Source organism: Staurois parvus, unplaced genomic scaffold, assembly GCF_062004578.1.
Source record: "Staurois parvus isolate SC_StPar_1 unplaced genomic scaffold, SC_StPar_1.0 ptg000198l, whole genome shotgun sequence".
In the NCBI taxonomy this organism is placed as follows: Eukaryota; Metazoa; Chordata; class Amphibia; order Anura; family Ranidae; genus Staurois; species Staurois parvus.
Window position 1 is genome coordinate 4,697,952 of NW_028317994.1, and position 26,536 is coordinate 4,724,487.

The 26,536-nt window shown below is 38.0% G+C and overlaps 1 protein-coding gene across 10 annotated transcripts in view; it reads right to left on the reverse strand.

The window, feature by feature from the left end:
• Positions 1-23,213, reverse strand: part of LINGO2 (leucine rich repeat and Ig domain containing 2) — a 2,046,252-nt gene extending 2,023,039 nt beyond the window's left edge. For all 10 annotated transcript variants that reach the window (XM_089678067.1, XM_089678065.1, XM_089678066.1 and 7 more), the window contains exon 1: positions 22,540-23,213. The gene's annotated coding sequence lies outside the window, so the exon portion shown is untranslated. The remainder of the gene's footprint in view (positions 1-22,539) is intronic.
• Positions 23,214-26,536: the final 3,323 nt, after the last annotated feature.

Consider the following 26,536-nt stretch of genomic DNA (forward strand, 5'->3'; position numbering starts at 1 on the left):
ATTAAAAAAACAAATAAATAACTAAACTTCAGTTTTAATGTCAATAAGTACAACTTTTATTTTTTTCTTTGTATGCAATATTGCCTTTGCATCATATAGCTAAAATACATCATCAAGCAATAAATTATATGTATTTATAAACAAATACATGTATATATGTTGGGAATGATGACAATTTACTGACCATGTGCTCTTGTTTTGTGAAAACTAAAATAGAGATTATAGTAACTTTAATCTCCAAATTCAGTAGAAATGCATTTTGAGAAGCAGGAACACCAGCATTTATAAAAGAAAATGATTAGCTTCAGAATTCAGATATAAATACATAAACTAAATATGTGACTATCTATCATTCCATTTTCCCCCATTTTTTCTATTTTTGACAAAGAAGTACACAAAACACATATGCTAATTTCGTTATATTCCCTTATCATGTTTGTCCATTAAATATAGTCTTTGGTGAATACCAATTTGCAACAGTTCTTTTTCTGTGTATTGTCATTGCAAATGGAGGGCTTAGTAATGGAGAATCAAGAAATGGGTTGTATTTCCTGAAGTGACTCACAAAGCTCATTCTAGGCATGACTGGCATGACATATTCCACTAAAGCTTTATTACCTAGAAGCCCTTTCTAAATTAGACCTAATACATTGGACTCTTTCATGTTCAATTGCAAAGCTCCATTTCAAAGAGTCTTATTGGTAAAATAATTTTACCAAGCCATGGTATGTCACATTTTCCTTATCTTATTTTCTCTTGTTTTAGAAACTATTGATCGCTAGAATGTTTGCACTGAAGGAGCTCAGTTTATGATCTCACCATTTCAATTGACTTAAGATGAGCCATGCTGGGAAAAACAAATCATGGAAAATGGTGTACATTTTACACTATTCTTAGAATGTTTTACAATATTTGTGTAGTTGGCTAAAGTTACAGCAGCAATTAGTACTAGTACTATTTACTAGAGAGCTACAAGAAAATAATCAGCTTTTATTTAATGCTTTTTGAACAGAATGAAATGTCTCTACATGATTCTATCTAGGTAGTCTGTGTACTAATGCAAAATTATACATGCATAACAAAATCATACTAAAACAAGGTTTTTCTTTAAGGTTCCAGCATGATTTATGGTTAACGTAAATACATTTTTGTGTTTAACTATAATGCATTGGTCTATATCTATATTTCAGTGGAAGCAATATTCTACAACATGTAGGAAATGAAAGTCAAAATTATATTTTTTTGTGACTTAAACCCATTCATCCTACTCCCAGTTCCCCACCGAGCACCCCCCCCCAACATATGTTTTTATTTGTGTTTTTATGCCTACCATTTTTGTCAGATGTTTTTTGACTGGTCATGTCAACCACAAGTTCCCCTTCCACTTTGATTTTTCTCTGGCACTGGTCAGTCCTCAATGAAACAAAAAGTAGTTCTCTGCATTGCTGCATTGCGGACATTGCATCCTAATTTGGGTTATTTTCACCAAAGACATGTAGCAGAATACATCTTGTCCTACATTTATGAAGAACAATTATTTATTTGCAAACTTTTATAACAGAAACAAAAAAAAACATGTTTTTTTTTCAACATTTTTGGTCTTTTTTTTGTTAATTGAGCAAAAAATAAAAACACCAGTGGTGATTAAATACCACCAAAAGAAAGCTCTAGTTGTGTGAAGAAAATAATACAATTTTAGTTTGGGTACAATTTTGTATGACCACGCAATTGTCATTCAAATTGTGAGAGTGCTGAAACCTGAAAATTGGCCTGGGCAGGAAGGGGGTAAAAGTGCCCGGTATTGAAGAGGTTAAAACACAGACTTCAACTTCACCTTTCGTTTTGGTAATACACTCTCCCTAAATTGAATTTCCATTATAAATGATGAACTCACTATTTGTTTCAGACCCAAAACCCCCACATAAGCAACCATATAACCCTTGTGCTGCTTTTGGCATACTGTATGGACTAAAGTATAACTAATCAGTGATAAAGCAGTTCAGAAAATGGTGTTATACACATAAAGGACCTCACAGAGCAGCAATGTACTATTTCAAAGTGTCTGTTCAGATCCCATTGTGAATCCTATTTTAATACTGTATCCTGCAATGTCCTGCCATGCATAGTACATCAGCATCCCCAGGTTGACATTTGTTTGTCTTCCTTTTTACTCAGCAGTCAGTAGTTATCTTAATTTCTTCTTTATTCTGTTGGTCTGTAGGCTGCTCTTGTGGGTTTTTTTAATCTTGCCAAACTATGTTACATTCACCTTTGTCTGCACCTGTCTTTATTACCTGTATATACAATTGTCACAATATATTGTAGACTGCATTCAGTTGTGTGTCTTTGTATGCTTGCTCACATAATTAACTTGCATCAGAAATAGATCCCTGTACCAAATCTTTACAGAAACATATCACTTCATCTACTGTATGGCCAAGCATATGTGTCTAGGCAGTGAAAGAATCTTTTTTCAACTATCTTTTTTTCTTGTTTCCCTTAGGAGCAGTTCAGTTGGTTTGGTTACACAATGTATACTATATACAGGAAAAACAAGTTGACACCCAAATGACTGATGACTGTCCTATTATTCCTTTGTATTGTTTTTACAAGTTAAGCATATACTGTAACTTAATTCCACTAATGCATGTTTGATGTGTTTATACTTAATACCTCCTCTCATACGAATTTCCAGTATAGTTAGGGAATAGCACTTGACGTGTGCATTTATAATCAGATGTTCTATTGTTTTATCATGAAGAGAATATCTTTTTAAAATCACAAAGATCTTACATAGATTGTATAGTCTATAATTCCAAAAAAAATGCCTATATAAATACCCTTGTATATCATTATTTATAATCAAATCTTCCTTTAAATGCTAACAGATCCATGTAGCAGATCCATGTAGCAATAACTACACAACCAAGTAACACAAGATTATTTCACTAACACAACCTTAGGAAATGTCATATTTTTCCAGCAAAACTCTATATGCCAAAAATTGTGATAGTTTCAAATTAAGCATTGTGTATGGATGAGCCAATATTTGATCCAATATTAAATTGTTACTTTGTCATCGGAACGAAAACAAAATGGTCAGGTATGAAGTGCAGGCTCATAGCTGTATCAGCCTCCCAAACCCTACTGGGACAGCTGAATCTCATACAAACTTTGATGCTTCCAGATTCTAATTTCTGAAAGTGAATATTCACTTATCTTACTGGATAAAGTAAAGCAGTTTTCATGTAAACCATCCAAATATATGCAAACACAAATCCGTTTTTTATATTAATGGGTATTCAAAGGGATTGATTTACTAAAGCTGGAGAGTGCAAAATCTGGTGCAGCTCTGCATACAAACCAATCAACTTCCAGGTTTTATTGTCAAAGCTTAACTGAACAAGCTGAAGTTAGAAGCTGATTGGCTACCATGCACAGCTGCACCAAATATTGCACACTTGAGTTTTAGTAAATCAATCCCAGAGTGTACATAAATTCACCTTTTTCACTATAACAAATTACCATAACATTTTACATAAATCAATGCCTAGGTATCAGGAGTGGACTGACAACTCATGGGGCCCCTGGGCAATAGGGGATCATGGGGCCCCTATGTCCTCACCCACACTTAAAGCCACAGCCAAAAAAGCCTATGAAAGGCACTAGGGGCATATCACGGGGTCCCCTACTGTTCCTGGGCCCTCGGGCAGTGCCAGAGTGCCCGACTGGTCAGTCTGCCACTGCTAGCTATCAATACCTAAAAAACTGGATCACTGAAATGTCAGTCTGTACAAATGCAAGCAATATAATTTTTTATCCTTTAACAGCCAAGGGTTCACTGGCTGAGATAAAACAAAAACAATTATAAATTCAATAGTTTTCAGCCATATAAAAGCACACACACTCAAACTGATTTTACTACTAAGCGTCTATGTATCCTATCAAATGTTCTGAAATTTTAAAAAATATTGGGGGTTATTATACCAAAGCTGGAGTGTGCAAAATCTGGTGCAACTTGAAACCAAGTTGCTTGAAAGTTTTATTGCTGAAGCTTAATTGAACAAGCAGAAGTTGGAAGCTGATTGGCTACCATGCACAGCTGCATTAGATTCTGAGTGTATCAGTTTTAGTAGCTCTCCCCCATAATCTTTTTCAAATGTTTCTTGCAAATTAGTTCTAGGTATATCAAAAATGTTGCCATTGTTTTCTTAAAATATTTAACTGTGAAAATAAACAAGAAACATTCATCCTAAATCTTCTTTGTACTCTTGAAAACACATGTATTATGTTGCTAGCATTGAACCATACTTACTAACATCTCACATAAAACAGAATTAAAACTCATATATAGTGAGTGCTCGCCCAGCAGTAAGGAACAATGGTTTAAAGGATAAGTTCAGCAGATCACTGGTGCCATGCAGGTCTCCTGCAGATCTGTCAGTATATCTGCTTGCCCGCAAGGGATATATGGACAAGCAGATATACTGACAGGAAGATTCAATGGGCTATCATGGCACTCCACAGCTCTGTGGTAGTTCATTGAGAACTACAAGCCAACAGCTGCTAAGGATATCGGAACTTATAGTTTCTCATTCACAGAACACAGGGAATAAGTGATGCGGCTGGGTGGGCGGAGCCCCACTTGGCTGTGTTTTTCTCAAGTTTGACAGCTAAAAAGGGGAGAGAAGATCGCCCTCTATCTGTTAAAGTGGGGGAGCGGGGCCCAGTCTGATCACAACATGTTACATGTTACATCTTACACCCTGAATATGGGTGTAACATGTAACATGTTGTGAAAGGTGAAATTTTCCTTTAAACTGAAACCATGGTCAGAAAATTAAGTCCTGCTAGATCACTTCATGCTGGCTCCTTTTGCAAGTATAGCTATGTAAAACATTAAAAATAAGTGTCTGTAATGTTTAAAATCCAGTAATAGACTGTCTCACTCTGCTCTGCACATGCTCAATTGCTCTATTTTTTTGTTACTGAGCCAAATTTGTAGAGGCCAATCTGCTGACAACCTCAAATTTACTGCAGCCCAGGGGCATTGGGCTTCAGCAAAATAGCAGCCTACAGTAAGAAGAAACAGGAACAATGCTGGAGGCAATTCACAACACACATTAATTTATAGAACATAATTATTCATGTGGTGTGTAGATTCTTTTCTTTTTATCAAGTTGTTATGGGAAAAGATCATCTTTAAACTTGAGAGAACTCACAGTCCAGTGTGTGCCCACATGTCCATGTGTGATGATATCCCTATACCGTTGCTCGGCCCAACGTTGTTCATCACAAACTAATTTTCTTAAGAGCAGTATCCAAGTTTATTTATTATTATTCTTAATGCTTTGCAAGTGTTTATTGCATTGTTATTCTGTTTTATGTGAGATTTAGTTCTATGATGGTTTTTTTTTTATTAAAATGTATGTACAATGTTGGGCCTTGTAAAGATTCAAGGAGGGGAACAAAAAGTACACATTTTTGCCCTATTGTGAAAGCATGCATATTGTTTTTACCTACTCTTTAACACGAAAAATCAATCAGGCCCAGTAATCTTAGTGAAGTGTGTGGGTGGAGGCAACTACTATTTTAATTTAATTTGGAAGCATGAAAAATAGATCATTTAAGAGAGAAGACTGCATCCTACACTCTGTTTTTTGCATGTCTTGGCCCTTTAGATTTTTTTGAACACAGCACTGGAATATATATAGTACTTCATTTGTATCAATTGTATGAACTTGTTGTTTAATTGGCACTAAACAATATTATGTTTTTTTAACATATCAGCTATCATATAATGCTCTGTTAAATGTATAGGTATTTAGGTTTTCTCACTTTTCAACAGTTTAGTACATATAATAAAGGGGAAAGATTTATTAGGTTTTGACAGTATGCATAGCTGCCAACATTTAAAAATGATTGGAAGGGGCACATTAAGAAACAAGCAGACTGGGCAATAAAATGGGTAAGTGGCTTTTAGAGTCACAATTTCCTACTATGCTTTGATATTTTTTAGACAAAATAAGGCCTGTTGGCACACTGAAGAGAAAAAAGAGAAAGTGGGAGTAAAATGAGTTTTATCATTGATTTTAGTGGGAGTAAAAGTAAATCCTACACCACTGGTGTCAGCTGGACCATATTACCAGGTCAGAAGGATGTCCATTGCACGCACAATGTAACAATAGTATATGCCAAGTAGGAGCACCGGCTTAGTCATTGTCATTGACACAGTGAGTTCAGGGAGTGCCATATGGACACACTCCTCCAACATTTTGCTAGGTGTGACTCATCAAATTATCACCTCTTTAATCATCTTTAAAATGCATACAAATTAACGTGGGCCCCACAGTACTACCACCTATCAGTTAATCACATTCTAGCTTATTGGTAGAAAGATGCTGTGCCATGTACTACTGTCAAACCTATACACCCAGTTTGTACTGTACTGGCTTTAGGGGTTCCACAAGCTTCACCCTGCAATCCTTTTTTACTTTCTCTTTCTTTACTTTCTTGACACTGTGGGGAAATATCCAAAATCCTGGGACAGTCCTGCAAAATTGGGGGCATTTGTCAATCATCAGTAAAGTAGAAGTTAATATTTAATAAGATTTTATTATAATGTACTGTTTTTGGAAACAAAACTCCATTCATGCTGCTTTTGATTCAAAGTAGTCAGATAGGTACAGAATGAAAACATCATAGAGTACATTACAACATTTTACTGCAGTAAAATCAAATTAAAAACATTTTTAATCCTACATGCTTGTGCTACAGAAAATCAACAACATTAGCCATTATTGTTAGCACATAATATGTAATATAGAGACCATAATAATTTTTGTTTATATTTTACATGAAAATTATTTGTAAATCAGTATGTTGTTTGAATATAATATTGCAGTGTCTTCTTTTTCTTAAAGAATTTGTTATTGAGCACAGGATGTATTACTTGCTCTGAAAAGTCAAAGATAGCCTACACTTTATAGGACTTGTTATGTTCAATGAATGATTTGCCAAGGTTCGTCTAGGACAACTAGTCTATGTGTACACAAATCTCCCCACATTACTTTCTTTGCATTTTACACCTGTAAATATACTTATGTGGCCCAGTGTGTAGTATAAACACACACAGAGTAACAGAAACTAGTTCATAAAATGCTGTTTAACCACTTAAGCTCTGGAACATTTTACCCCTTCACAACCAGGGCATTTGTTTTGCTATTCAGCACAGTGCTACTTTAACTGTCAATTGCGCATTTATGTAGCACTGTACCCCAATTAATTTTATATAATTTTTTTCACACAAATAGAGCTTTCCTTTGGTGGTATTACTATACTGGGTTTTTCATTTTTTACTATATAAACAAAAATAGATGGAAATTTTGAAAAAAGAAAACTATGTTTTCTACTTTCCGCTATAAAACATTCAATAAAAATATTTTAAAATCAAATTTCTTCATACATTTAAGCCAAAATGTATTCTGATACATATTTTGGTAAAAAAAAATCCCAATACGTGTATAATAATTGGTTTACATGAAAGTTATAGAGTCTACAAATGATGGTATGTATACTGAAATTTTTTTTTTTTTTTTTATCATACTAGTAACGTTGGTGATTAGTGACTTGTAGTGGGACTGTGATAGTGTGGCGAGCAATCTGACACTAACTGACACTGGATGGGAACTGACTAAATTGCACTGACAGCTCCAGTGCCACTAAGAGAGTGAACAATGATAATATTATACAATGTCACTGTACTTATGACCCCGGCTGGGGAGGGGTTAACATCTAGGGGAAATCAAACAGTTAACTGTGTGCTTAACAATGTTTACTGTGTGTGCGGTGTGTGCTGCCTTTTCTGAGCGATGTGCCTGTTCTAACTCCCTGTTTTGCCGGGAGAAAAAACTGACACATTGCTGCTGTCTGTAGAGAGCTGATCAGCAGGTCCTGGCCATAAATAACTGGTTGAGACCTGCTGACCGGCTTGTGCTGAAGTGAATGACAGCACAGCTGGGGTGGCAGGCGTGCCCCTAACTGGAAATGATGGATCGTGTATACAGTATATATGTGACCCGGGCAGTGTGGCCGCACTGTGGCAGTAAAGCCAGTCCAGGCGTGGTTAATCAAAGTGAAATTTTGTGTCACAATAATAGACAAGCTAATAAACAATAATAATCAATAGATAAGCACACTATTTAAAATAGTGCACTATAATCCTAACCACAGCACCACCTGCCTGGAGTTTGCATGTTCTCCCTGTGCCTGCGTGGGTTTCCTCTGGGTACTCCGGTTTCCTCCCACACCCCAAAAACATGCTGGTAGATTAATTGGCTCCTGTCTAAATTGGCCCTAGTATGTGTATGTATGGATGTAAGTTAGGGACCTTAGATTGTACGCCCCCTGAGGGTTAGGGACTGATGTCAATGTACAATATATATGTACATTGCTGCATAAATTGATGGCGCTATATAAGTACCTGAAATAAATAAAATAAATAAATAATAAAACCAATTGTAATCACATTGAATAGGCAGTGGCAATAAAACACCAATATAAAATAAAAATTACACAAAATAAATAATGCATAAACAATAAATATTGTGTATATAAGTGACCCCACACAGACACACTCAGTGATTATAATCAAAAAGTGACAAATATAAATATATGTGCAGCCTGTGGGCTGTATTCCTATATAAACGTATTGATCACACAGGGATCAAGCAATGGACTGAAACAAAGTGATCAAGAAACTTATTAAAGATGATGAAATACAACTCCAGTGACCACACTATTCTCCCAAACAATAGATCTAAATGAGATCACAAAACTACCTAAAGTGCAAAAAATATATACCAATGACTATATCTGTGCTCAATAGAAAAGGACTCTGAAAAGTCCAAGTGATGTTTTTCAATAAAACAGTCCAAAAAAATAATGTATAACAAACGCATGTGTACACATAAACGCAGGTATCAGAAATAAATGCAAGAATCCTGCAAGTTCCCCAATTCTAAATAATAAAAAAGTCCAAAAAATTGTGTTTTTCAAAAACACTTAATCTTACGACAAACACCCATGTTCAAATGCATGATAACACGTATCCATAAGTGGCAGAATTACACGCTCACCTCAATGTTTCGACCTGCTAAGGGTCAAAACGCTTTTGGATCACTCACTAGGATCCTCCATGTAAGAGACTCCTTCTGGGATGATGACCCCTCTCTCCACAGCAGTTTCCCCTCACGAACAGGTATTGTGGCAATAAAACACTCTCCGGGTAGGATATGGCCAATTATCTCATCAAAAACACAAAAAACTCCCATAGCATAATACTCTTTTATTGATGAGAAAGTTTTACCCCCAAAACTTCATTATATGCACTCACATTTTGATATCCTTGCACAGAGCATTCATATTGGAAAACCTCATGTTTCTGGGTGTACTACATGGGTGTAGCAAGATGGCGTCTCAATCCGGAAGTACGTCACCGTGCTACCGACGCGTTAAGTCACGTTGTCATGTGACTTCTTCAGTGTGTCTGTGTGGGGTCACTTATATACACAATATTTATTGTTTATGCATTATTTATTTTGTGTAAGCGCTACATCATTTTTCATTTTATTTGCTCTACAGATCTATGGGTATATGATTGGATGTTGGCAGCTGCACTTAGTGTAGCTTTCTTAAGTTATTAGGCAGAAGCGCAGGAGGTCTCACCCTTAAAACACCGATATACCGATGCTAACACTGAATATAACAGTCAAGATTAAATATACATTTCTGAATATCCACAAATTACAGTTCTATGACCATATAAAATGATTGTGCTGGATTGCTGCTGCTCAGTGGGATGCTATGCTTTGCTGCTGGCTGACAGAACCTACAAACATAACTCTCTCTACATCCCCCTTGCACTCAGCCCAGGGAGCATGACTAGCTGCTCTAAACCCAGACACCAAAGCTGAAACCAGTGGCTCAGTAAGGTTCACAGCAGGCCTTTTTCCTGTATCAGGGAGTGCTGTGGCTTCTATTGCCCCACACCATTTAGTCTGACAGCACAAAGTCAGGGAACTACATTTCCTATAGCAAGGCTAGGAAAGGACAAGGCAAGTGGGGGTGACAAGGCGTGGGGGTTAAGCATAACATCCTAAGGCACGGGTGTTAGACATACACCTATTCTTTCTCTTTCCACAGCGTCTTCCTCTGTCTGCAGCCACTGATCAGCCACCCTCTCTTCCCTGCCTGAGCATCATTTATTGTTGGGCAAGGGTCCTGCACTGTCACAAACAATAGGTATGGGTCTCATGCTCCTAACAATATTTCAATAGAATATCTTGCAATAGGAAAGAGGTCACTAAATGAGACCACTGGAGTCGATCAGAATGACGTAGGAAAATGACGCAGGAAAATTTAGGCTGGCACAATTACTAAAAATATAACCCAGGATTAAATATAGAAGAAGTCATAATGATTCAAAATCTGGTTTAAGACATGCAGCCTGTAGATTCTAAAATTGTCAAATACAGAACACATGAGAAAATATGATTTGTGACTTTGGAAACATGGAAAATTGGCATTTCGGACCCCAGAGCAATGGCACAATAATATCTGGCAGATGATTTTAAAACAAATGATGGTGCTGTTCTAGACAGCATCTATACTGTCTTCTTTTATTGAACTGCTCACAGAGCAGAACAGTGCCTTTTAAAAAACATTCTTACTTTTCGCACAGGGCCTTGATTTAAAGTTCCCACTTCCAGAATATGTTTTTCCCTTCATATGTGTGGGAGTTATGGCCGTGGCACAGGGCTCTCAATGAATGGCATGATGTCCATTTAAGAGTGCAGTGTGCATGCACCTGTGATGTCATCGGCTGCTTCACTTATATATGTACAGCACCTACAGGTAAGCCTTATTATAGGCTTACCTGTAAGTACAAAAAAAAAGAAAGTTTACTCCCACTTTAATGCCAGGATCCACCCAGATGCCTGGACCAGTAAGCCACTGAGGGCTTGAGCCAGTTGCTACCACTCCCTCCACAGCACGCCACTCTATTGAGCGCTGGAGGGGCAGAGCAGAGAGCCACTGACTTCAGCTCTCTGCTCACTGAAGACCAAGAATTGAGCAATCAGTAGTCTTTGATCACTCAATTCTCAGTGTAGAGGCATCAGGGGAAAGATGCAGCATTAGATTGATGCAGCATCCACATAGGTGAGTATAACTACCAGTACCATGGTAGTTCATTGAAAACTACAAGCTGACAAGGCTGTCAGGACTTGTAGTGCATTAATTCATGGAACTCTGTGAATTAATGATGCGGCCATGTGGGCGAAGCCCTGCACAGCTGAGCTGTTTTCAAATCTGACAGATAGAAGTATGGGGAGAAATTCCCCGTACTATCAGAGGGAGGGGGGAGCAGCAAGCAGCAGCTGCAGCATTGAGAGCATGTTACATGTTCCACCCTAAAAGCGGATGGAACATGTAACATGTTCTCAAAGGCAAACTTATCGTTTAATGCATTTTAAGCATTAAGGTAAAAAACATTTTGCAAACAGCTCCCACCCCCAGCCTCTTCTAAATACTAAATAATATCTGAGCCCAATCTCAATCCAGCAATGTGCACAAGAGCAGAGGCTCTCTCTGCTCTCTCCTTACTCATTGGCTCAGACACAGCAGTGGGAGCAATTGGCTCCTGCAACTTTCAATCAAAGACAGGGAGGAGGAAGCACGGGATGGGGCTGAGCTGCTTTCTGTGTGTCTTATGGACACACAGAGCCATCCCAGGAGCAAATATGCATGAGAGCCCCTATAGAAAGCAGCTTGTTATGGGGGCACTTGGCAGGGGGGAGGGGCCATGATGCAAGTGGGAGACCCAAGAAGAGTAGGATTGGGGCTGCTCTGTGCAAAACCATTGCACAGAGCAGGTAAGTATAACATGTTTGCTCATTTTAAACAGTAAAGTGTGAGCCTTTAGAATCACTTTAATATCTTTAAAAGTACCCAGTATTAGAGACATAAAATAAGACACAAAAGTAAGTCCAAATTACATAAAGCACCACACATTCAAAATATAAATGAGTTCTGCCAAGGGATGTGGAATTCATATTTAGTTTATGCTAAAAGAGACAATGACCATTGTATTTATATCTTTCTGTCCTAGACGTTCAAGGCTATGTGCTATTATGTAACTGTTATTTATACAGAGCATTTCCATAAAATGTACTTATTTTCTTCTACTTGCAAACATTAACCTTTGTCATGAGCGACTTCAAAACTCTTTTGGCAGCAGCCATAGTATGCCAAGTGATCACATGCTAGATTAGGGGCGGTGAGGATGATGCTATTCATCTTGACTACAAACTGGCAAAAAAGGTTTTCAAGATGCCTGAATTACAGGTATCCAAACTCATGATAAACAGAAATGTGCCAATAAATACTGTAACAAAGAAAAATCTTTCATCATAAAAGACCTCAAAGAGGAGTGATGTCTACTATTATATTGCTATTATATAACAGTCAGAATTTGGAAATAAAAAGTAATACACTGCTTTAGTGTTTGTAACTATTTCTGATTATTTATAGCACTTCTTTATGAACTGTTCAGCAATTTCAATGCAATTCTCAAAAATAGACTCTATAATACTACCATAGTCTGAAAATTAATAAGGTTTTAGAGACATACTATTTATCATATTTAATGTTGTTATTACTATTTTATGGGTTTTTTTTTTGTGATCGAGAACAATGTTCCAGTTTATGCCACTTTATAGCACTGGGTGCATTCCCAATGATGTGGTAAATAATATATGAGCTATCAATCTTTTAAATAGGAAATTATTGTTCAAAATTACCATTGTTACATGGAATTATACATTATATTATCTTACCAGTTTATTTGCACTTTACTGGTAAAAGAAAGAATAAAATGTAAAACATATAGTAGTGTTCCAATTAAATTTACTAAATATACTTTCATTGAGCCGCCCCCCTTGGGTCTATCGTTGTGTTGGAATACAGTGTTCATGTATTTTTGTACAACTACATCAGTATCAGTAATCAGTAGAGATATATTCTTCAACCAGTAGATGGCAGTGTTTATAAGTTTGTAGCTGCATCTATGGTTACAATCAATGCATTTTCTCTATAATAAAGCTCCTGTTTCCTGTTTGCAGAGAAGCAGAAGATAAACATATGTGAACTATCTGTTCTGTATACAGGACCTCTATCACTTTGTGATCACAGGAAAATTGATTCAGGAAAAAGGTGTCACCAGGATACAGATTGCAATAAAAGCTCCACAAAGGTTCTAACCTTTCCAGACACTGCTAAAAAAGTGTTTTGTAGCTCAAAGCCCATGGGCAAGATTCCTCATCACACCCTTCATCATAACCCATGTCACTGGAAGAGGTAGTGGGGGGATATTTGCCCACTGTCGGCAACTGACCAATTCAAACTCAGAGAGGTTCTAACCTCTTACCTATCCATATAAAAAAACAAAAAAATATTGACTAGAGTTATGATTTAATAAAGGTACCTGTGAACATAAGACCAATTTAAATTGACATGACTATTGTAACTCCCTCCTCATTGGCCTACCTCATCACAGGCTATCCCCTCTTCAGCCTATCATGAATACTGCTGCCAGACTTATCCACCTTACTAACCGTTCTGTATCAGCCACCCCTCTCTGCCAATCCTTCCACTGGCTTCCCATTGCCCAACGGATACAATTCAAAACATTAACAATAACATATAAAGCCATTTATAATCTGCCCCAAATTACATCACCAATCTCGTCTACAAATATCACCCAAACTGTACTCTCTGCTCCTCGTACAACCTCCTGCTCTCTAGCTACTTGTCTCCTCCTCCCATGCTCCTCCAGGACTTCTCCAGAGCTTCCCCCATCCTCTGGAACTCTCTACCCCAATTTATCAGACTACCGCTTATTCTGCTCACTTTTAGGCGATCTCTGAAAACCTGTCTCTTCAGGGAAGCCTATCCTGCCCTCAGCTAATAATGGAATCTTCTACTCTTCCTACCAGTCCATCCTCCACAGTTACTACCTTTTATACCACTAGCCCCTCCCTCTTAGATTGTAAGCTCCAAAAAGCAGTGCCTCCTAACCCTCTGTATTGAACTGTATTGTTGCTGTGTTGTCTCCTGTTATATTGTAAAGCGCTGAGCAAACTGTTGGCGCTATATAAATCCTGTATAATAATAATACCAAACCTTTCAACTGACCACATGGGATTTTCCTACCTGACAGCTAATGCTTTCTCTCAGGGTATGCCAGAGCAGACTGGAGCCTTTTTAGTGTGCCACCCCCCACAGATCTCAATAGGCATAAACATTCAGATAATAATGATTTAAATGTGCATAATTATGATAAGTAATTTCATTTTCATGATTTCGCAGCAGTTTAGTTGTTCCCCTTACCACCCTCTAATGTCTGTGGGTGCCTTCATTTCAGTCATCTAAAAAGGAAGGCCAATATTCTGAAAATACTATAACTGTGACTGTTATTATTTAAACTAGGTCTCCTTAACAGAGAACCAGTTTCAAAACAGGCAATAGTGAAACACTGTATTTCCATTAAACTCTACAACCTCCTTAAAAACCTAATTTACCATCACCAATGCACACACACACAAAAAAATAATTCTAAATATAAAAGATGCTGAAAATGTTTTTTATCTTTATTGAATTAAACGTCATGATCACTTTTGATAATAACATCTGAATTGACACTATAACACTGTGGTATCTGATAACGCGGATTCATGTATCATGGCCTTGGTAGTGTTAGGATCTCTTTTTATTTTGCCAACATTGACACTGAAGATCACATCATGGAAACTTCTTGACCCCCCCCCCCACCACCACCACCATCACCACCATCAGGTGGCAACAGTTGCAGCTGCAGCAAGGCACCTATGCCAATTTCCGTCAACACCCATGGACTGCGTGGTATTACTCTTGAAGATGCTAATATGGAGATGTGGTAATATGTATTCAAAGACCATGATAGATATGCAGCTCCCCTGCGCTTGACCATTGTTTGGGATGCTACATAATGGTTGTGCTTCTTCTTACAGGGTCTAAAGCTGGTCATGGATGAATCTTTTTTTTTGATCAGCCAGCTGGCTGGGAATATTTGTAAACCTTATTTGAAAGTCTGACAGTTATCAGAACCAAGCATAAAACCAACTGTTTGTACAGATATAGGTTTTTTTTGAAGTGCCAGTTCACAGAAGAGGTGTATTATAACTCTTCCAGCAAATTTAGACTCCCAGTTGCAGTCACCACCTTTGCGATAACTATAATTTACCCACTGACTCCAACCAATATCACAGAAATATGTTTACATTTTCAGCTCTTGTTCAGGTAATGGCTGCAGGATAAAAACTGATCCTTTGAATTCTACTACTATAAAACCTTCAGATCACAATGGCTCAGCCTTTTCTTTTTTTTCTTTGGCCTGCTTTGAAGTTAACAATTACTGTATAGTTAGAGCTATACTGTATTTGCTCCCTCTCATCAACCTCTGTCATTGCTGCTGGTGGATATTGTATGAAGTTATCTTCAGTTCTTGATTGTTCAAACAACATATTTCTTGAAGACTTACAACTCTAATTAAAATACAGATTGCAAATGGTACCTTCTCAATGTACACTGACTATGTATGCAATTAAGTGAATAAGGATCAACTTAATAATGAATGATTATACAAATGATTCTCTGTGGGTGGGTGAGTGAGAAGAAATAAGAAATGCCAATGTTTATCTTGAACTACTGACTCATTACTTTCTAAAAACAGGCAAACACAATGTCAGGAGATTTTGTGAATTGATAGACATCCCACCATTGGTACAGTGGTCTTTGCAGTTGTATGTAATAAGAGAAAAAATGCTGATGGATTTAAATAACCAACTGTCATAAAACAATTGTATATACCTTATCAGACTACATTGTTACCCTGTGTGTCAGTGCTCAAAGAGTACCACACAGTGATCTAATCCCTTTATTTTAAGCATCCTAGCACTCACACTTTAGAAACTGTTTTTACAGCCCTTGAGAATAAAACTAGAAGACTAGAAACTTCAGACTATAAATATATATAAATATATGTTAACATTAGGTTTAAAATGAATGTTACCTCAACATTTCATATTCCTGATATGTATATGTTGTGCTTAGATTAAAAAGTACCCTGCTCTCTCTGTATATTTTCTTTGTGTGAAATAGCTAGTGACCTCTCAGCCCTCGTGGTTTCCTAGTTCATACTGACCATGCTAGACATAGAAGCACATCTTTCCTAGTGTGATCAGTTTTCTGACTGTCCACAGCCTGCCTGTCCATTAATAGCCAAAGACTTGTTTATTCTCTGCCTCCTGCCTACATGGCCCCTCCAGTCTCCACCACCACCTCCCCAAGTTCCTTAGGCAGCTGAGAACAGAGGTTAAGTGAGGGTTTATATATACTTTAAAACAGAATGGCAATATGTGGCATCTACCCACCCTTTGTGTTCTTAAACCTTTCAGGGACTTTGTCAGTGAGAGTTCTTGGCTCTAGATCTGTCCACGTTGGATCCCCACTCCTGCTACTAAGCAAGAAGCAGATGTTCTTATTTGTTCTCTCTTTCTTAATGCATTACTCATGTTATATTATGACTACAAATATTTTATTATTTTTTTAATTTTCTACTACAAATGTATAGCACTGTCCACAGCAAGTGTATAGACCTGACAATTCAACAATACAGTAGGAGTGATTTGACCATCAACAGCAATACAGTAGGAGAGATATTAGAAGTTAGGCAACATACATCTCCAAAATCTACTAAAATCTGCAACAATAATGGGGGTACATTGACCCTTTAACCGCATGCACGCCGGCCTAAAGTAGAAGTACTGCTACAGGTCGGCAAGGCTGTGCAAAATCACATATATATACTTGATTTTCATTTTTGGATAGGGTGGCGCTCGCATGGTGCCCTACCCGCGCCGCCATTGACGGCTACAGTTGTCAATCAACGGGTCCCGGATGGAGATTCCCCAATCCGCATCTGGCGATTGCCGAGTAAAACTGACAGGGGAAAGGCCTGTGTGTAAACAGCACAGGTCTCACTCCTGCCAGGAAGCACATGCTGCTTTGTATTTCTGTGCACAATAGAGAAATACACAGCAGCATGTTTCCCTAGTAAAACACACACACATCACATTCTGTAAAACAGAACACAGTACACAGTTAACCCTTTGATTGCCCCAGATGTTAACCCCTTCCTACCCAGTGTCATTAGTACAGTGTCAGTGCTTTTTATTAGCACTGATAACTGTATTAGTGTCATTGGGATGTCAGTGGCAGTTGGTCAGTTCCCATCCAGTGTCGGAATGCCTACTGCAGTCCTCCTATAAGTCGCTGATCGCCGTCATTACTAGTATAAAAATAAAAATTCCAGTATATATACCGCTATTTGTAGACCTTATAACTTTCACATATACCAATTAATTTACATGTATGGGGGGGGGGGGGTTAGCAAAGGCATGTATCAGTACATTTTGTTCTAAATTTATCAAGAAATGTAATTTTGTACATTTACAAGATATGTTTTATAGCAAAAATTCAAAAATATTGTTTTTTTTTCAAAATTGACGGCCTTTTTTTGTTTATAGCGTAAAAATAAAAAATGCACAGGTGATCAAATACCACCGAAAGAAAGCTCTATTTGTGGGAAAAAAGGACATACATTTCATTTATGTACAGCATTGCATGACTGCACAATTGTCAGTTAAAGTAACGCAGAGCCGTATTTAAAAAAATGGCCTGGTCAGGAAGGGGGGTAAATCCTCTGGAGTGGTTCATAAAGGTTTCCACCAGCCATTTGCAAAGTACAATAATTCTTACATTTTGAAGGACTAAAGGCGGGTTAGTTAGTGGATATTGCGTGAAAATACAATATCTGCTTATGTTTCAGCCTCTCATCCCTTGAATATAAAATACCTAATAAAACCAATCTACTGAAAGAAAAATTAAAAAATACTTATAACCCCCTTCCCCTAACTTCAAGTGTGCTCACCTAGGTGAAGATTATATCACTGCTTATGTTTCAGCCTCTCATACCTTTAATATAAAATACCTAATAAAACCAATCTACTGAAAGAAAAATTAAAAAATACTTATAACCCCCTTCCCCTAACTTCAAGTGTGCTCACCTAGGTGAAGATTATATCACTGCTTATGTTTCAGCCTCTCATACCTTTAATATAAAATACCTAATAAAACCAATCTACTGAAAGAAAAATTAAAAAATACTTATAACCCCCTTCCCCTAACTTCAAGTGTGCTCACCTAGGTGAAGATTATATCACTGTGCCTTACTGCAATAACCTGAAAAAGCTAGATACCAAATAAATCCATGAGAATGCCATACTGCAAAGTACTTTTTGTGAGATTTCGGATCCTGGGCTTTCCCAGGGACATGAAGTTAACTATGGTTATATCACAGATGCCTACAGGGGAAACTAGAAGCTAAGAGGGTAAGTACTTTGTGAATTTTCTTTGTATTTTTTTTTAAATTTATTTAGGGGGTGGGGCAGAGTCATAAGTCGTCTGCTTTAAGAGATTATTTCTGGTTGGCTATTACATGTTATTTGACTACACTGTGCATATAACCATTATAATTTTCACTTTTCCATTAATGCAACCTGATAGAATGTATAGTAAGGATCCAAGCTAACTGACCAGAATGCATGAACAAACAGCTAAATTAAAATTCAAATAAATACAGACAAGGATGCAATAAAAGCGTGCCTTGAATGAAAGAATATAATTATGTTTACAAATCCTTCACATTTACCCATGGTGGCAATGTGTAACTGAATTTCAAATAACATAATGCTGCAAGAACAAGGACTGTGTTATACTTTTTACATGACTTTGTCACTATTGACATAAATCATTTTTTATGTGTTGTATTAACTGTTTCAGTGCTGCAGCAAGAACATAGGCTACTGGGAAAAGGGCAGGAATGTGTGAACCCAGACAAATGGAAATAGCATAGAGTTCTTATCTTCTCTGGCCTTTTCCTCTCTATGTCACTTGTAATTGGCCCATTTATTTACAGTTAGGGCTATATATCTACTGTTTCCCGTTGCATAAAATGAAGTCTATAATATATGAACCTTCAAACCAGCTGACCTCATAATTCATGATTCCATTGAATATGTTAAAATTACTGCATATGATTATATGAACATTATACAACATCCTGTTAATGTTTACCAAAAGAAGTCTGCAATCTAAAGAATGACTTTTGGCAAAACTATTTAGAAAGGTGTGTAAGAACATTCCTACTTCCAAACAGTTAATTATTGATAATAATAAAAAAAATCAAATTATTGCCTGCACAATAATTCTATATCTAATGTTAATTAATGTTTCTAGAACAAAGGTCTTGAATCCAATAGAGAATGTGGTTGAGCATACTCAGATCTGTCTTTCACTTAATAGATACTGCTCAGATACCTTGTACATTAGAACATCATATACCTTCTTTATTACACAAATCTAAAGGATCATCAATATTTAGATTGTCAATTCTATGGGTTTTCTCTGCTTGAGATCTCTTATTTTTATTTTAAATACAACTATCAGGCACTGTTTACTCAAATGTATACCTGATGGAAAAAAAAATTAAAAGTAGGAAACAGACACAGTGGGTGAAATCAAAACAGCTGTTCACAATAATTTTAATCACATCAAGTTGTCCTGCCCTATGGCTAAAAAGAATGAACATGCACTCGGATGCTTTAGAACCGTAACTGCTTACACATAAATCATTAGTGTGATTTATATTTTACACCATGGTATAGTGTTTCATAAAACGCTTACATATTTAACCAGATTAAAACAGCTGAGCTATATTGCTTGCATATACAGGGCAAACTCCAATTTGGCATACACATATAATAATCTTTATGATTTTATTTGCTAATACACAGATCTCTGATGTCAACATATACGCCACAACAAGATCAGACATTTTAGATTCAGCAGCTTGGATTTTCTCTAACAGTGTGCTATAAGAATATAAAAGAACAGAAAAGGCACTTATTTCAACTCAGTTTTGTAGAAAATTACAGATTGTGAGGATGGTGATATTCTCAGTTTGTTCTAGCATTATATCACAATTATTAGTACTGTTCACAAAGCTAACATACCAAACATTTAGTAATGATCTTATACAACATCCATGCTATTGCAAGCTGATATTTTATGCTCATTCAAAAGTTTTTCACACTCTCCCCCAGCTGGTGGACTTTGGAACAACAGCTTCTTCAAAGCTGAACCAAACCCTACAGAAATGTTCCTCATCATCCCCAGAGACACTCCAGATGCTGAACAAGAGGATATGGAAATGGAGAACCTCCAGCAAAATATGTATAATAAATTAACTACTCATGATCTGATACTCATGTTATGCTATTGCATATTTTCTTCTTTCCAGCTCTTATAGAAACATCATTTTTAACTTAACACCTATATTAACTACACCTTTAAAGTTAGACTATCATATACTGCATTATGCTGTCACAGCAACCTTGTCCAGCATTATTGAAAATAATTAAGCCTTTAATTAAAGTATAAATTATACAGATGCAAAGCATTACAATGGTCCATTAAATGCCTTGTTTAATAAATGGTCACAATTTTACTAATGATGACACATAATATCTAAACTCTAGTAATGACCTATACAATTATTTTACATATTTAATAGCTTGTAAGCATTTGATGTTTAATATTTGATCAAAAATAAAACCACCCAAACCACAACAGTTGTTGCTAGTATAATACAGGTTAAAAAGTCAACTTGTGACACCATAGCTGTTTTTAATGTCAATAGGAATAATTAATGTGTGTATAGGTACAAGACTATGAGGGTATACACATATACAATAAGCATTGATATAGCACCATGTAAGACATGTTTGCTGGATGGGCTGTCAACCCTTTGATTGCAAACTGTGACGTACAGCGCAGTGATCCCTCCCAACCTTTGCAAGTATGGGGCTAAATGGTTGTGAAGATGTGAAGAGAAGCACCTGCATCTAGTACATTTCATGTATTTCTTGCCAACACTGACTGCATCCCATTTACTTAAACATGACAGCCTATATATTACTTTCTCTATTTATTGAAGTCAATTATTGCAGAAGGTAAGATGTTAGGCAGAAGTCACAAAATATATATGAATTTTGAGAACGACAAGGATTTATTTTCAACTGATATCCTTTTTGGTGGGGCATCTGCTATGGCTATTTCATATATTTTAGCTATAGATATAGTGCTAAGCAAGCAGCATAAACTAGATCATGGATTACACTTGTACTTTAAGAAGGAAAAGGTATGATGTAGTATTTACACTGATCAAAGCATAATTATTTTCCAGTGTTGGTAATGACTGTACTTATAGATCATGTAAAAGGATTGTGCATAGTATGCTAGCAAGTATGTGTAATACAGCAAATTGGAAAGTTGAATCGTTTTATTCAGCCTACTAGTACTGTTTTATTTATATACAGTATATATATATTGGAAACAGTGGACACGTCTGAAACTCAGTGGCAGGTGATAAGTGGTTTTAATATATTTGAAGAATGGATTTCATTCCATCATTTTTTTCTACACATCCACCAGAATGCCCATGGGGTAGACAGTTAGTGGCATTGAGTAGGAGCCATGTACTCTCCCAGTCTGTCTATTGAAAAAAAGGCTGGAACAAACGACAAGCTTTGCTATCATATGAGGAAATAATGGTACTCACTACATTACACTGTTATACTCTGCAAGAGTCTGCACAGAGACATCCATTACTCTCCATAGAGCCTCTTGCACGACTTGTAAGTATTGGTTACCCCATGTGAACACTATAGCAAAGCATTTTTTTCTTAAAATCTAACAAGAACACACTTATTTCCCTCCAAATAACTTAAGGCAATAGAATGCTTCAAAACACCCCTTTCCCTTAATCTGCCTTTTCCTCCCTTCCAGCAAGCAAGTCACCACAATTACATGACACTGTTATCCATTTATCTTTCTCAAGCTGAGAGCAGCCAACCTGTGACATTTCCCTGTTATCTGGGGTGGGCATGTGGAACAGCCAAAGTAACTGGAGCCCTTTAAACATAAACAAGGGATTCGACGTGAAAGGCTCTAGCATAACATCATCGTCCTCCCTTTTTAATTCATCTTGGATCTTCAATATGCATTTTCAGCAAGTTCCATCTTTGCAGCAAACAGCATCACCAAAAAAAAAAAAAAAGCACAGTGATTATAGATGAATTACCGGCAGACTCTTGTGCTTCTTCCTTCATGTCCTTTCCTTGCAGTCATCGATCAAAGCACGGTAATGCGATCCGATTCAATGCTATGTATCACTGCTCTGCTGTATAACCTCATTTCCCTACGTCCGTGCTAGCCATATGTAATAAAATAAAGGAAGACAGATGACACGGGGGTACCTACCTACTTTGTAGCTCTGTCAATTAGCCTGGTGCGCTCAGCAAGACTGAACTCCAACCATCCAACAGTTCTTTCCAATGAGCAATTCGACAAAAAACATCCCCCTTTTAATAATCCATTTAGTGATGATGGAGCAGGAACAAATCTGACCGGGCTCCCTTTCCTTCTTTCCAAACTTCACATGTAGGCGACAAGGTGACCACCAAAAGCCAACATCCCCCCTTTCCTGCACGATCACATCCAGTAGGAAGAATATCACCTCCTCCTCCTCCACAAAGCAAACTTGAGACACAGCCTTCACCTTAACACACCATATTGGAAGTGCAAACTTTAAGTAGCAGAGGCAGATCCGTTTGGTTTGGGCTCCTACAGGCAAGTACAAAGTCGGAAGGTTGGACACAGAAAAGAAGAGCTGTGCTATGTATCCAGGGCTCTTCTGTATCCCAAGCCTTTAAAAGTGTGCGCTGGCTGTCACTCGCTGTCAATCCGTCCACACTGGTGCGCCGTCTGCAGCCCGGAGCCACGCTTTCTCTCTACGGGGAGCTGTCCAGCCGCCAGGTGCTGAAGTCTGGAGAAGCACGGGCTCCGCACACTTCCCATCAACTCTGGGAGAGCGCAGCACTGGAGGTAACATGCAAGCTGCAGCCTGCCCTTCCCAATGAAGCCTGCACTGACTGACGCCACACCCCCATCACCTGACCTATATTGCAGCATGAGCTGTTTCAGCTTCTCAAGAGCATATTAACTCCTTGCTAAGTCTATCCTGCCGCTATCAGCAATCAGCTCATCCTACTGCTAAAAAGGTGCTACTCTTTCCATCGCTAACAAGCTCAGTGATGATCTTTACCTAAAGGCATCGAGAGAAACTTTCACTGGATTCAAAATCTTAAAATACATGAAAGGATGGGGGAAACTCATACAACTACAGTGTTGTAGTTTCTCATTATCAGATCCATGCTCCATTCGATCAAAATGATTAAATCTGCAAACAATCAAATAGCCATACGCAGTGGCGATATATATGTCGATACATCATCAAATACGCACAGTGGCTAAATGGTTAGCACTCCAGCCTGGCAGTACTAGGGTCGTTGGTTCAAATCCCAGCCATGGCACCACCTGCCTGGAGTTTGCCTGTTCTCCCTGTGCCTGCGTGGGTTTTCCCTGGGTACTCCAGTTTCCTCCAACACTCCAAAGACATGCTAGTAGGTTAATTGGATCCTGTCTAAATTAGCCCTAGTATGTATGAATGTGAGTTAGGGAGCTTAGATTATATGCCACTTGAGGGTTAGGGACTGATGTGAATGTACAATATATATGTAAATTGACAATGCCTGAAGTAAATAAAATAATAATAAAAGAGAAGTGAGCTCTCTATAGGTAGCAGCTGTAGCACTATAAAGGTAACCAATATAAAAACCTCAATAACAATCAAAAAAGTAAGTGTAGTGCTAAATGAATGTATGATAAAAATAATAATAATAATAAAAAAAGTCCAAATAAATGAACATATGATGAACTCCCGCTGAAAGCAGTAATAATCCACAAGTGACAATCTGTGCAGATATCAGTGCAATAGCACTTCAGTGATGGTGCTCCAGAACAGTGGGGTAAGAATACACACTCATCAGATGCGTAATGTTTATACGCATTAAATCAGACAGTGGAGGTCCCCTTTAGGAATTGGATGTAGCCAAGCCAAGGATAATACTCCCTCTGTATAATGGTGGTGTCTCAGGAGCTCTTGGGTAGTAAAGGATCCAGTCAGCCAGAGGTCTCCTTTAGGGATGGGTGGATGTAGAAGCCTGTGGGACAGGGACTCCCTCCTCTGGATACTGTGGTGGATCAGGTGGGCTCTAAAAATGAATTGCTCCACATGGGGAGACATAAGAAGTGTTCATAGTGTAGTAGGGGATAAAACCGAATTTTATTAGATAATGGAATTTGCAAATTCTTAAAATGACATAAAAGAGATAAAGTGCAGGTAAAATGGACTAACCGTCCATAAGCAAGATGGCCGCTGGGCCCTCACGTGGCTCCGGCGGCGTGACGTCACGGCGTACTTGATTTTTATATGTCGATACATGATGGGTTTCTTTGGATATTGATTTTTGATCTATAATCGACAACCCATTTCATTGATATGCCACACATGGGACAAGAAGTGGATTTCAACTGATAGGATGTGATCATAATTTACAATCATAAATTGCTGATCTCATTTTAGTTTCCACCAAGTAATCTCATACTCTGCAAAATCAATGAGATGGATGGGTGAGGTATCAGTAAAATGGGAGTACCACATCCAAAAAAATATTAAGGAACCAGGATTTTAGCCACTTGCCTAGCAGGCATTTAACCATTTGCCTACCAGGCATTTTTACCCCCTTCCTGTCCAGGCCAATTTTCAGCTTACAGCACTGTTGCACTTTGAATGGCAACTGTGTGGTCATGCACTCATATTCATTTTTAATAATTTCTTGAGTAAAAAAAGAGCTTTCCTTTGGTGGTATTTAATTACCACTTGGTTTTACAGTTTTTGCTAAACAAAATGTTGACAAAAAAATAGTTTCTTACTTCCTGTTATAAAATTTAGCAAATAAGTAATTTTTCTTCTTGATGTGCGCTAATGAGGCTGCACTGGTGGGCACTAATAGTCTGCACTGATGAGGGGACACTGATAGGCTGTACTGATGGGTACTGATAAGTTGACACTAACAGGGACTGATGAGGCGGCATCAATGCGGAGGCACTGATGGGCACTGATAGGTGGCACTGATAGACACTGATAGGTAGCACTGATGGGCAGCACTAATGGACACTGATAGACTGCACTGATGGGGACTGATAAGCTGCACTGATGGGCACTGATTGACACTGATGGGGCTGCACTAATAATCAGGGCACTGATAATCAGTGCTCTGATTATCAGTGAAAAAGATGTCCTGACAGCCTTGCCGGTTAACAGCTCTCCTTTCCTTCCACAGACATAGCGTGGGTGGAAAGGATTTCTGATAACTAGCAATCTATCTACATGGGATCAGCTGTAATTAGATCAAATGGTAAAGGACTGCTGTGATTGGTCCTTTACCCTAATCTGTGATCAGCTGTGCAAAGGACACCGCAGTCACAGAGTCCACCCAATACGTGCTGCAGGAGGCGCACAGTAGCAGGGTTGTGGGAGGATGTCTATTGACACCTTCCCAGAACTGAATGACCATGCTGTATCCATCTTTCAGTTAGCAGTTAAAATGGTTGTAAACCCTTACATATGCCCAGTGAAGGGACTGGCCTCAGGTGATACCTGTCTATCTGCAGTTTTCTCTTCACTACATCCATTCAAAGTGCTGAATTTTAAAGCTTGTTTGAGAGTTCAGACAAAAGGGGAGGAGAGCTGAGATTGCACTCTGCAGAGTTCTGCAGAAGAATTCTAATAGCAGATTGGAAGCAGTGGCGTCACTAGGGTTACTGTCACCTGGTGTGGTGAAAGGAGGGGGCACCCCCACCCCCATACTAGCTTACCACAGTGCTCCCATCACCCCCCTCCCGCTAGCTTGCCACAGTGCACATCAGCCATCTTTACTACATAACCAGGGGTGTTTTATGAAAGAAGTGGGCCTGTGTGCAAGATCACAATTTGGGTCCTAATACCAATGCAATGCAATGCAATGTGGCGTGCACTGTGGCAAAAATTGAGTGGGTATTTCAGGGGCTCTAGGTAGGTCATGCTGCTTATATAGTACAGTAATAATGCCCAATGGTTGAGGGGTTAAATGCCTTGTGTGGCTCTTCGGCTCCCACTCAGCTCGTTCCTCACAGGGTTGCAAACCCCCACAACATTTTTGTTACACTGAGAAAACATGGAAAATCTTCTGACAGCACATTTTTTTCTAAGTAACTAACCTATGACAGAAACTCTTATTAGAAACAAAAAGGGGATAGAGGGATAGAGACAGAAGGGGGTGGGGGGAGAGGAAGGAGAGATACAAATAGGAAGGAG